Consider the following 13235-nt stretch of genomic DNA (forward strand, 5'->3'; position numbering starts at 1 on the left):
GGGTACTTAATTCCATTCATATATCATGGTTTACAACGTACTTTACTGACACAGTCTCATGGACCTAACAACTACTCTGCTAGGTGTGTAGGAAGGACACTGTCATCTCCATTAACACGCAAAGAGATAAGAAAGCCAAGATGGGAGAGGTGGGAGAGGCAGTCTCTTGGCTGTACTAGGATGGAACTGCCCCTGGAACCTACCTTTCTAGGCATTCCACAGTTGCTGGTTGAGGAACCTGCCCTGGTACTGATAGGGTCACAAATGCCTCAAGGGTTTAACAGGATGGGAGATACAGTTAATTTTGATCACCAGTTGGTAGAGGTGACTCCCTTTCCCAGTGTTGTTTCCAAGACCACTTCTAGCTCAGAATGTGGGTGTATAAGGGGAGAGTCCTCATCAGCAACTGCTCTGGTTGCCTGTGATCCAAGCATAGATCTGCTCAACCTCTATAGTCAGTTAAACCAGTGGATCCCAACCCTGGCTGCACATTAATTCCTGATTAAAAATCCTAAACCCCAAAGCATACTGCAGACCAATTGTATCACACTATTTGGGGTTGCAGTCTGGGCGACAGTATTTTTAAAACTCCCCAGGTGATTTTAATGTGTAGCTGAGGTCAAGATCCATAGAATTAGAGAAATACGGTGTTCAATTAAGTTCAGCCTAAAGCTGCCTGCTTACATATTTTAAATCTGACCGAAAGTTTACTCCGTACATAATGAACTATTACCTAACTGGATGTGTAAACAGGCTGTTACCTACTCTTTTACTCTTTAACCAGTCACTGAGTTTTGGCCACTAAAGGTGGCCAACTGTTTAAACCATGTTCAAATAATGCAAATGCCAAGCTGTAACCAAGCCAACTATTTCTGTTCATCACTTCTGTTTTCTGTATGTCACTTTCCTTTTTCTGTCCATAAATTTTCTTCCATCACACGACAGTGCCAGAGTCTCTCTGAACCTATTTTGGTTCAGGAGGCTGCCCAATTCGTGAATCCTTTTTTGCTCAATTAAACTCTGTTAAATTTAAGTTGTCTAAATTTTTTGTAAAGAGATAGAGTCTCACTCTGTCACCCAGGGTGAAGTACAGTGGCATGATCATAGGTCACTGCAGCCTCAAACTTCTGGGCTCAAGCCTCCTGCCTCAGCCTCCTAAGTATCTTGGACTACGGGTGTGGGCCACTATACTTTGCTATTTTTTTTTTAATTTTTTAAAGATGGAGTCTTGGTATGTTGGCCAAGCTTGTCTCAAACTCTTGGCCTTAAGTGGTCCTCCCACCTCAGCCTCCTGGGTTGATGGGACTACAGGCATAAGCCACTGTGCCCAGCTAGAAAGTTTTTCTTTTAACAATGGTGAATCTCATCTGGTCTAAACCTGTAGCTCTTTATTAAATGGATTCAACTCTTGATTTGAATATAAGAAAAATGCATCAATGATATGATCGATCTACAAATTTTTGACTCAATTTCATGATTATAATAAAGCTCAATTTATAAAGCAATCCTGCTCAGCATTTCACTTTGCCAGTATTATCTAATTTAAACCTCTCTTAAGGTAGATGTATATTCTTTCTAAATCACAGATGAGAAGGCTGAGGCACATAGAGTGATGTGCTCAGATCACACAGTTAGTAAATGTGGAACTGGGATTCAAAACCAAGTATCCTTGACTCCAACACCTGACAATTTCTGAGCAGCATTCCCTCCCATGTAAATTATTGATTTCATGAACTGGTTCTACTTTTGGTTTTTGGTATTTGTACATGCCTTTATGTCTCTCAAAGTTAGTGGTGGCAACTGAAATTAGCTCGGATCTTCCTCCTCTCTGCTCCTAAAACTGTCCTGTGCTTCTCTCCAGCCAAGTAGATTCCTTGAGTGGAGAGGTTGTGTTCTTGTCTATACTGCTGTCTGTTCCATGCCCAGAACAAGCCTGACACTTACTGGGGCTCACACTGTAAACCACATGAACTATAGACATTGACTAATTCACACAGTCATTTTCCTATATATTAAAAAATGCCATAAGAAACAGACTGCGGTGTTCAACTAGAAACAAAATCAAACATTCCAACTATAGGACCATAGTGAGTGGCATGAATAACTTTCCCAGGAGATTCTTTAAAAATTAAACAGTTCCATATAAAATTGTAGACATTTCAACTGAAAGATACGTTAGAGAAAAACCTAATAATTCAGTGTAGTGTTATTTGAAATTCAAAAATTGGGTCATCCCACTCTTACCTCTTCCTCTTTAAAAAACAACAACAATAATAACAAAAAAACTAGTTTGCATACCATGAAGTGAAACAAGAAATGAAATGAAGCTGTGTTCAGTGGCCTGGAGTGTGATGATCAAGGGCTCCCAAATACTTGCAAAAGTCAATATTATGTAGTTATGAATTTTCAGAAATATAAGTAGTCAACTTGTAACATTTGATTTAACCAGTAGGAACTGCTCCAACAACTCAATGTATCAACTCTGAAAACAAATTACTGTATCCTCTGCCTACCCTAGTAATTAGAAAGTCAGTGTCTCCCTCCTGAAGTGTACCTCTCAACGGCCCAAGTTTGGGTTTAGGCTAGCCAGGCATCTTCAACCCCAGGGAAGAGACCATTGGTCAGGGCTGTCTTTACTTCTCTAGACCACACGGTGTCACTATTGAAGACCAGTTGGTTCACCAAACATCTCTGCTGTAAGGAGTGGAAGGGGGGAGGGGGCGGGGTGCCAGTCTCTGCTGGGGACACATGGCCCTTTTTGGAGGACAATGGCCTGCACAACATGTAGCTCTGCCCAGGGCCCCAGTGTGGCAGCCCTTTAAATTCATAAAATCAGTTTACATACACCGGAGCTGGCCCCAGAAGCTTTGAGTCAAACGGATTCCACTGTTTACAGAACTGCCTCCCGTTGTTTCTTTCTAATCATGGCCAAGGGTAGGTGGCAGTGTTATTTCCAACAGAACTCTGCAGCTCAGCAAACATAAAGGGTCTCTCTAATACCACCTTTTTCTAGACAATCTAGGTTACTCACCCTTTACTTACCCTCTCTTCTGTGGTTTAAATGATATGCATCCCCTTAAGAAAAAACTCCTCCTGGGAGTTCATAAGGCTATTTTTCATCCTGGCCCATAAGAAAAAGTTGCTTGCACTTCTCTTACTAAAAACTGAAGAGCCACAGGAGAAGATTAGCTTCTCTTGTAGGGCTAAGATAAAATAATACCAAATATATTTTCATTCTATCATTTTTATTTTTTAGTAAAGTTATAGATCTGTGACATAATACCTTTGTGATTTTAAATATATCTAATCCCTCAAGGGTATTTTATCCTTTTATTTTCCCCACCCTCAGACCTGCCCACATTTTCACCATACTCTGCTTAAATATTGTCTGGCCTAATGCCATGTTTATTGAGAAGGAAGTGAACTTGATCAAGTCCGGGGCAAATGTGAGACTGAGGGCCCTGACTACTAGTACATGCTCTTTCCACAGCATGATCCTATGTCTCCATTTCTGGAGGTATTATTAGGTTTGGAAGGCCAAAGAATTACGTACAGACTGGATGGAAGCTGGAAGTGAGTCGAGGTGGGTGGTTAAGTTAGGTCTGTCAGCATCTGCACTGGTTTTCTACTTTCCACACTGAATACACAAGCATTTGACCAGGGGCCACTGAGTTCCAATTGCAACTGGTCATTGGAGCCACCTCACTCTGCTCTCTATTTTCCATGTCCCTCTCTCCACCCCAGGTACTTGTGAGGTTCCCACCATGTCCACTTATAGAAACTGTGTATTATTGTTTTGACACCTAGAATCTCCTTTTTCTTGCCTTTTGAGAACTACCCTCTAGCATTCGTGTGATCCTGTTCAGTTGGCCAATCACAGCGGTCTGTTCCAGCTACCCACTGAATTAGGTAGATAGACTTTGCATGGACTGTCAAAATATCTCAACTCTGGGGCCACAGTGAGTTGTTCTTGTGACCTATCTTAACACTTTTGTACTGCTATAACAAAATACTGCACTCTGGGTCATTTATAAACAATAGAAATTTATTTCTCACAGTTCCGGAAGCTGAGATTTCCAAGGTCAAGACACTGGAATTTGGTGTCTGATGAGGGCCTTTTTGTTGTGTCCTCATATGACGGAAGCCAGAAGGACAAAAAAGGGCCTAAGCTAGCTTTCTTCAGCATTTCTTTCAAAACAGATATCAGTAAAATTCAAAGATTTTCCAACTTGATACAAGATAGGTGAAAGCTGTTCATCTATCACCAACAATACCAACTAGTCAAACCCAAAATACTCTCTTCAGCATCTTTCTTTCCTTCCAGTTGCCACTCCAGATATACAACTGGAGTTGATATAGACTGAAGTTATTGAGTTTGATGGTAATACAAATTCAAGTGTAGATTCAATCTCTTTCAACAGCATCCACATGAGGTAAAAAGGAAAGAAACGAACACTTATTTCTTATTTTCTTTTCATCATTCAGTGTGTTGGGTTCTATGATGGCCAGTCTCCAAGGTGGTTCCCAGTGATCCCTGCCTCCTGTGTAGTCCCTTCCCATCTTGTACTATTGTTGGCCAGTGTGACCAATAGAATATGAAAGAAGGAATAATAGGTAACTTCCAAGATTAGGTATAAAAGACTGCAGCTTTCATCTTGGGCTCTCTTTCTCATCACTCACTGTAGAAGAAGCCAGTTTCCTTATTGTAAGAAGCTCTGTGGAGAGGCTCACAGTGTGGAGAACTGAAGCCTTCTACTAACAGCTGTGTGGGTGATTTTGGAAGTGGATCCTCCACTAGCAAGCCATAGATGACAGCAGACCCAGCTGACACCTTGACTGTAACCTCTTCAGAGACCCTGAGGCAGAACCTGAGCTAATCTGCTCCTGGATTCCTGGCCTGCAGAAACTGCGAGAAAAAAACTGTTGTTTTAAGCTCATGTTTTGAAGTAATCTGCTATGTAGCAGCAAATAATGAATAAGTGCTTTTCCAAGGTTACCCCCGGACAATCCCGAGAGATAGTTACTGTCATATTTAAATTAATCTAAGATGCCTCAATTTGAAGATGACCCATCTATGAGCCCTTCTTCTGTCCATGAGCTGGTCTATGAAATAGTTAAAAGGGCAAAAAATGCTGCTAATGAATCTATGACCTACCCTCAGTTGTAAGATACACGCAAATTTCAGGTATGTTATCGGGTGACAAAAATGTGCATCTTATAATTGATGAAAGATATTATCTGCATTTTGTAACAGGGATTTCTTCTCATACATTGGGAAAATAAAAGCTTTCTTTTCATCCTCATTATTCGGCTTCATGAGGAGTAGCCAGTCAGTATATGTTTGTTGAAAGGTTTTGTTCTTAATAGAGATGGATATAACATGACTTCTAGGAGAAAGCAGGACTCAGAGAGTTTTTTGTTTGTTTGTTTGTTTTTGAGATGGAGTCTTGCTCTGTCGCCCAGGCTGGAGTGCAGTGGCGTGATCTTGGCTCACTGTAAGCTCCGCCTCCCGGGTTCACGCCATTCTCCTGCCTCAGCCTCCCGAGTAGCTGGGACTACATGCACCCGCAACCACACCCAGCTAACTTTTTGTATTTTTAGTAGAGACGGTCTACTAAAAATACAAAAAGTAGAGGATGGTCTCAATCTCCTGACCTCGTGATCCGCCCGCCTCGGCCTCTCAGAGTGAACACAGATCTTGTTCTTAACTATTGATCCACATGGGAGGTGTTTTGAAGACATAAATTCTTCTCATTCTCATGTTAATCAAAGGAAGGCTCTTTTCCACATTCTTAATCAGCACTGTCCTCTACATTTTATTCTGCTTAATTGAGAATGTACTGCCTATGTGGCCCTTTAAAATCAGCCTAAGGCAGTTCCCAGCTCCTTAGAATAACTGACACTGAATGTCTACTCCATGCCAGCATTCTCACTTACGTTAGCTGAGCCAGACATTATCATTCCCGTTGGACATATGAGGGAAGAGAAGCTGAAGGATGCTATGAAACTGCTTAAGATCACAAAACTAAAAAGTGATAGAGGCTGGAGTTCTACCAGGCTGTTCTCACTGCTCCCCTTCCCATGTCACTGCACCTTCTCTAAAGAATGGTGGTGTGGCCCGTCCCTTGGCCTTAAAGGATTTTCACCGCAAAGCAAAAAAGGCAGCTAAGTTGGGCGAGAGTTTTCAGAGACCTCTCAATATGCCTTTTACATGAATAACATGCTGTCTCTCATCTTGGGAACACAGAGTGTTTCATAAACATTATCTCGTTAGACCTCACAACGCCAGACATTTTCAAACAAACGAGTTAATGTTTGCAGAAAGTCCTTGAGATATGAAGATTGTAGGCACAGTATGAATGTACAGCATTGTCCTAAAGCCTGAACAGCTGTCAAAGGGTCATAGCCTTGGAGAGCTTTCCTATGAAAATGTCAGATCTTTCAAGTCATGGAGATGGAGGCAGGAATGGAGCTGGTCAGGTCCAACAAAGCCATCTCTGGTTTGGGGGATGGAATAGATGTATAATTCAGAGATGCCAAAGGGGATTCCACTGGCAACTCAGATCAATTATTGATCCTGCTTGACAGGCTGAGGAGAGGTGGATTTCAAAGCCTAGGCTCACTGGCAAGCAGAATGAGTAGCGATGTTTGCCATGGGGGTAGAACTGAGAGTTGGAAGCATATGTTCTAGGGATTTACCATTCTTGAGATCAGTGATTCTCAATCGTGGCTTTATACTAGAATCATCTGAAGAGCTTTTAAAAATACTAATACCCAGGCGTTGCTCCAGATCAAATGAGTCAGAATTTCAGCAAGTGGGGCTTGGTCATCTGTATATTTTTTTTTAAGTGCCTGGGTAATTCTAACTGGCAGTTCTAATCTAACTCTAAGTGAGATTCAAATGGTGAGTCTAACCTAACTCTAATTGAGTAGCATTCTCTAGGGCAGTAGTTCTCAGCCTTGGCAGTACTTTGAGATTCATGGGCTCTATTAAAAACTTACTGATGTCTAGGTCGCACCTCATATATCCTGAGGTAACTGATTAGGGGTTTGGCCTAGGCTTTGGGAATTTTGAAAGCTATTGGGTGATGTTTTTAACGCAGACCTTATTTTATTTTATTTGGTTTTATTTTTCCAAATATACAATTGGTTCTACCTGTTCCTGCATCTTCACCAGAAGCTGGAGCACCTCCGCACTAGGTGTTTCTGGTGTAAATTATTTGAGCTCTGTGCACTGAAACTAGTTTGATAAGTCTGTTACTAAATGGCTCCTGAAAGGCTGCCCTGGACAGACAACTTTTAATCTTCAGTCTCTCAGAGACCTCAGTTGGGGTTATAAGCTTACTGCTGGGACTTTCTTACTGAGTTTGTCATATGTAGCTTTGTCAAACAAGACTAGGTTATTGAGCTTGTCCCAAACTTTGCCTTTGGACTGCTGCTTCTTTCTGTCCTTGCTACCAGATTTGTTCATTGGGTCTCTGTCTTTCTTGTCTGACTTTCCAGTGTCTTTCTTCTTCTTGTCGTCCTTGGGCAGCATCGCAATGCCCAGGGGGCAGCAGCAACCACTTTAACCTCACTAAGATGTCAGACAAAAAGCTATTTAGTTTTAAGATCACTTTTAAGTTCACAGCAACATTGAACTGAAAGTAAAGAGGGGTCAGCTCACATATACCTTCTTTCCCCACCCCCAACCCTGCAGCCACCTCCATACACACAAAGTCTCCCTCACTTCCAACATCCTGCATCGGAGCAGTAAATTAGTTGTGATTGATGAACTTCCACTGACACATCATTATCACTAAAAGTCCACAGTGTACATTAGAGTTCACTTGCTGTTGTACATTCTATCAACTTGGACAAATGAATAATGACATATATCCACCATTATAATGTCATACAGAGTAGTTTCACTCTCTTAAAATTCCTTTATGCTCCACCTATTCCTCCCTCCCTCCTCACTAACACTTGGTAACCACTGATCTAGTTACTGTCTCCATAGTGTTGCCTTTTCCGTGGCATTTATAGTTGGAATGATACCACATGTAGTATTTTCAGATTGGCTTCTTTCACTTCATAATATACATTTAAGGTTTCTCCATGTCTTTTCATCACAGATCATTTCCTTTTAGTGCTAGATAATATCCCACAGTCCAGAAGTCCAGATGTACCACAGTTTATTTATTCATTCACCTACTGAAGGACGTCTTGGTTGCTTCCAAGTGTTTTGGCAACTATAAATAAAGCTGCTATAAGCAGCCTTGCATAGATTTTAGTGTGAACATAAGATTTCTACTTATTTGGGTAAATACTAAGGAGTGTAATTATTGGATTGTATGGTAAGAGTATATTTAGTTTTGTAAAAAACTGTCAAACTGTCTTCCAAAACTGCATTCCCATCAGCAACGGATGCGAGCTCTTCTTACTCCACATCCTCACCTGTATTTGGTGTTGTCAATGTTAAGGACCTTGACCATTCTAATAGGATTATAATGGTATCTTGTTTTAATTTGAAATCTCTAATGATCTCTGATGTTGAGCATCTTTTAATATGCCTATTTGTCTTCTGTGTATATTTTTTGATGATGTGTCTGGTCAGGTCTTTCACCCATTTTTTAATCAGGTTGTTTGTTTTCTTATGTTGAGTTTTGAGACTTCTTCGTATATTTTGCATAACGGTCCTTTAACAGATATGTATTTTGCAAATATTCTCTTCCAATCTGTTATTTGTCTTCTGATTCCTTTTGATAGTGTCTTTCGTAGAGCAGAAGATTTTTATTTTAGTGAAGTCCAACTTGTCAATTATTTCTTTTATAGATTATGCCTTGGGTGTTATATCTTAGAAAGTCATCTCCATAGGTCATCTATGCTTTCTACAATGTTATCTTCTGGGAGTTTTATAATTTTACATTTCACATTTAGGTCAATGATCCATTTTGAGTTAATTTTTGTGAAAGGTATAAGTTCTGTGTCTGGATTCTTTTTTCTGGCATGTGACGTTCAGTTGTTTCAACATCGTTTATTGAAAAAAAACTGTCTTTTCTCTGTTATATTGACTTTGCTCCTTTGTCAAAGATCAGTTGACTATATTTATTTGGGTCGATTTCTGGGCTCTATTCTGTTTCATTGATCTATTTTTCTATTCTTTCACCAATACCATATTGTCATGATGACTGTAGCTTTTATAGTAAGTCTTGAAGTCAGACAGTTTCAGTGCTGTAATGCTGCTCTTCTGCAACATCATGTTGGCTACTGCGGATCTTTTGCCTCTCCATATAAACTTTAAAATCAGTCTTGACACCCATAAAATGACTTGCTGGGATTGCATCAAACTAAAAAGCTTCTGCACAGCAAAGGAAACAATTGACAAAATGAGAAGGCAACCTATGAAATGGGAGAAAATATTTGCAAATCATATATCTGATAAGTGGTTAATGTCCACAAAATATAGGGAACTTAATAGAAACAAACAAACAAACAAACAAACAAACCCAAATAGACATGTTTCCAAAGAAGACATGCAAGTGGCCAGCAGGTTTATGAAAAGGTGCTCAGCATCACTAATCATCAGGAAAACGCAAATCAAGACCACAATGCCATATCACCTCACACCTGTTAGGATGACTATTATAAAAAAGACAAGAGATAGCAAACATTGTCAAGGGTGTGGAGAAAAGGGAACCATTGCACACTGTTGGTGGGAATGCCTTTAACATTAGTACAGCCATTATGGAAAACAGTATGAAGCTTCCTCAAAAAAATAAAACTAGAACTAATATATAATCTAGCAATCTCAATTCTGGGTTTAATACATTCAAAGGAAATGAAATCAGTACCTTGATGAGATGTCTATACTTCCATGTTAATTTCAGTATTAAGTGTCCATTGACAGATGAATAAAGAAAATATATATGTGAAATATTTTAAGTCATAAAAAAAAATTCTTCAACTTTCAACAACATGGGTGAACTTGGAGGACATTGTGCTAAGTGAAATAAGCCAGATATAGAAAGAAAAAAATACTGCAGGATCTCACTTATATGTAAAATCTTAAAAAGTTGAACTTATAGAAGCAGAGGATAGAATGATGGTTGTCAGGGGCCTGATGGTGGGGAAAATCAGATGTTGGCAAAAGATACAGACTTTCTGATATAAGATAAGTAAATTCTGAGGATCTAATGTACAGCATGGTGCTTACAGTTTATAACACTATATTGTATACTTGAAATTTGCTAAGAGGGTAGATTGTAAGTGTTCTCACTACACACATACACACACACACACACACGCACAGAAATGGTAACTATGGGGAGTGATGAATGTGTTAATTAACTTAATTGTGGTAATCAGTTCACAGTGTATATGTATATCAAATCATCACATTCTACATCTTGAATATATAAAATTTTTATTTATTCAGTTATACTTCAATAAAGCTGGGAAGAAGAATCCCAAAGTCCTATGAGGAAGGGGAAAATGGGGCAAGAACTAAGGAGGCAATTGTATAACAGAACCACAGTTCTAATTTTTTGTGGCCAAAATAGTCATACCTGACACATAACTTTATAGTTTATGATGAATTTTCATATGGGATCTAATTGAACCATCCCAATCTTGGTATTCAGGTAGAGGTAATATTATAATCTCTGTTTTACAGATTAGGCAACTGAGGCTCAGAGAGAAAACGTGACTTGTCCAAGATCAGCAACCATGACCCAAACAAAAGGTTCTTGAGTGAAGCCCAGCACCCTTTCTGTTTCTTCAGTTATTCAAATCGTATGGTTGCTCAGCTACTTAAAGCTAATTTCTACGTACTTCACAGTTGTTATTTAATTCCCTGTGACATTAAGAACACAGTTGTCATTTAATTCTCTGTGACATTAAAGAGAGAATAATTTCCAAAGAAAAAAATTAATATTCACAAAGCCAAATGGGGAAAAAAAACGCCTACTTCTGGTCTACAGGAACTGTTTAGTTTGCTGTACCTTCAAACCTGTTTCTGAGTGTTGCCAGTGGAAGAGCGGAAGATGGGGAGCCATGGAAAGGGTAGTGGTTAAGGAGGACCCAGGGAGCCTCTGCAGCCCTCCTCATTCTTTTTCTCTGTACCTGAGCCCAGTTCTCCCACCTGGCATGGCTCTACAACCATGAAACCCTGATGCCCTCACATGCATAAGGAGCCCTGACAATGTGGATGTGGATATTTCTCTCACTCTGCAAAATGAGACTCATGATGGCCTGCAGTGTGATGCTTCTTTGGGCCAAAAAAAAAAAAAACACACCCGATTGCTTTCAGGTTGCCTGACTCACAGGGCACCTTGATGCTCTGGCCAGGGACACTGAAGACTGAATCACCTAGTTTGCCTTTGCAGAAACTGTTTACTAATATGTCATTTCATTTCTGTCTTTTTCCAACCTTAAGCTTTGTGTGCCCCTCATCCACAGCATGTCCTTGCCCCTGATACCTCTACTCCCATGCATAAAAGGATGCGTAGGCAAATGTACATGGAAGTCTCTTTTCAACCTGTGCAGGGGATTGTAGGTGACATATACTATTACCCACACCTATGTACAAGGATACCCTATGATAAGCATCATTGGAATTAAGAAATATTGAGTGGTATTTCTATCTCTGAAATTCTGTTGTCTCTCCCACTTAGAGAAAACTCTTACAAGTCAGCTACAATAGGACTTTTTTTCTCCAAATTTATGACATTGGAAATCAGGACTCCCCTTACAAACCCAGGTAGATGATTTGTTTAAAGGACACATAGTATTTTCCTAGAGAATTGGAGCAAGAACAGCAGGGTAGAAGCCCTGCAGATCTGTTTGAGTGCAGAAGACACGGACAAAGCATATCCGTGTTCCCATCCTTTGAACAGGCAGCAGCTAATAACGTAATGAATTTTCTTCTCTCATCCTAAGCTTTTGGTTGTCGTTGAAGTACTCTTCTGAATTCCACCTATTGTCATTTAATGAGAGTTTGCTATGTTTCCAGCTCAGTGCTTTTTGTTACATCTGCTATTTGTTCTCTTTCCAAAGCTGTAGCCCCACGGTCTTATAGTTAAGTAATTCAGATGTTTTGAGTTAAATAGGTTTTTACAACAAGACTTTTCAGAGCTAGTGGAAGGTCACTGTGTGTAGTGAATCTTTGGGAAGATTTATTTGGTATATATTATTATTATTTCCCAGATTTTTTCAACGGCATCTCATAAGACATGTTTAGTTCAGAAGATGCTACTAAGGTCTCAGAGACTGCTCTCTCTTTCTCTGTTATGAGTTGAGTTGTGTCTTCTTAAAAAAGACATGTTGTCCATACACTTCAGAATGTGACCTTTTTTGGAAATACAGGCTTTACAGAGGTAATCAAGTTAAAATGAAGTCATTAGAGTGAGCCTTAATCCAACATGACTGGTGTCCTTATAAAAAGGAGGAAATTTGGACAGAGAGGCAGACATGAGGGATGACAATGTGAGGAGACACAGGGAGAAGATGACCATCTACAAGCCAAGGAATGTCTGACATTTCCTGAAGCTAGGAGAGAGGTCTGTAACAGATCCTTTCCCAGTGCCTTCAGAGGGAGCATGAGCCTGCTGACACCTCGATTTCAGACTTCCGGCCTCCAGAAACATGAGACAATATATTTCTGTTTTTCTAAGCTACCTACCAGTTTGTCGGACTTTCTTTTGGCAGCCCTAGGAAACTCATATGTTCTTTTAGCTGGGTGGTGGGTAAATCAGGCTGTTTCTCCCCTCTTTACTTCTTTATTTTAAAAAATATATTGGAAAACTTCTATCATAAGTATAAAATTAACAAAAATACCCATTTATCTCCTTTTCCATTGTAATAGAAGTATCCATTTTTATCTAGGCAAATAGCCAGCTACATTAGAAACAAACTTTTTCTGCAAAAGACCACAGAATAAATATTTTAGGTTTTGTGCGACATGTAGTCTCTGTCAACTGTTCAGTTCTGCCATTATAGGGGAAAAGCAACCATACACGACATGTAAACAAATCAGTGTTGCTGTATTCCCATAAAATTCCATTGACAAAGCAGGCAGCAGACCAGATTTGTCCCGTGGGCCATAGTTTGCTGACCCCGGATTACTGAGCACCTACTATACACCAGGCACTATTTTAGAAGTTGGCAATGCAATAGTGAGCAACATAGTCAAGGTCTCTGCTCTCATAGATCCTGGAAAATCTTGTTCACAGCTGTGTCCTTAGCACCTTGTGCAG

The 13235-nt window shown here is 39.9% G+C and overlaps 1 pseudogene; it reads right to left on the minus strand.

Annotated features, from left to right (window-relative positions):
• Nucleotides 1-2577: 2577 nt before the first annotated feature.
• Nucleotides 2578-7572, minus strand: LOC112132664 (small ribosomal subunit protein eS25-like; annotated as a pseudogene).
• Nucleotides 7573-13235: the final 5663 nt, after the last annotated feature.

This window comes from Pongo abelii, chromosome 2, assembly GCF_028885655.2.
Source record: "Pongo abelii isolate AG06213 chromosome 2, NHGRI_mPonAbe1-v2.0_pri, whole genome shotgun sequence".
NCBI classification, from domain to species: domain Eukaryota; kingdom Metazoa; phylum Chordata; class Mammalia; order Primates; family Hominidae; genus Pongo; species Pongo abelii.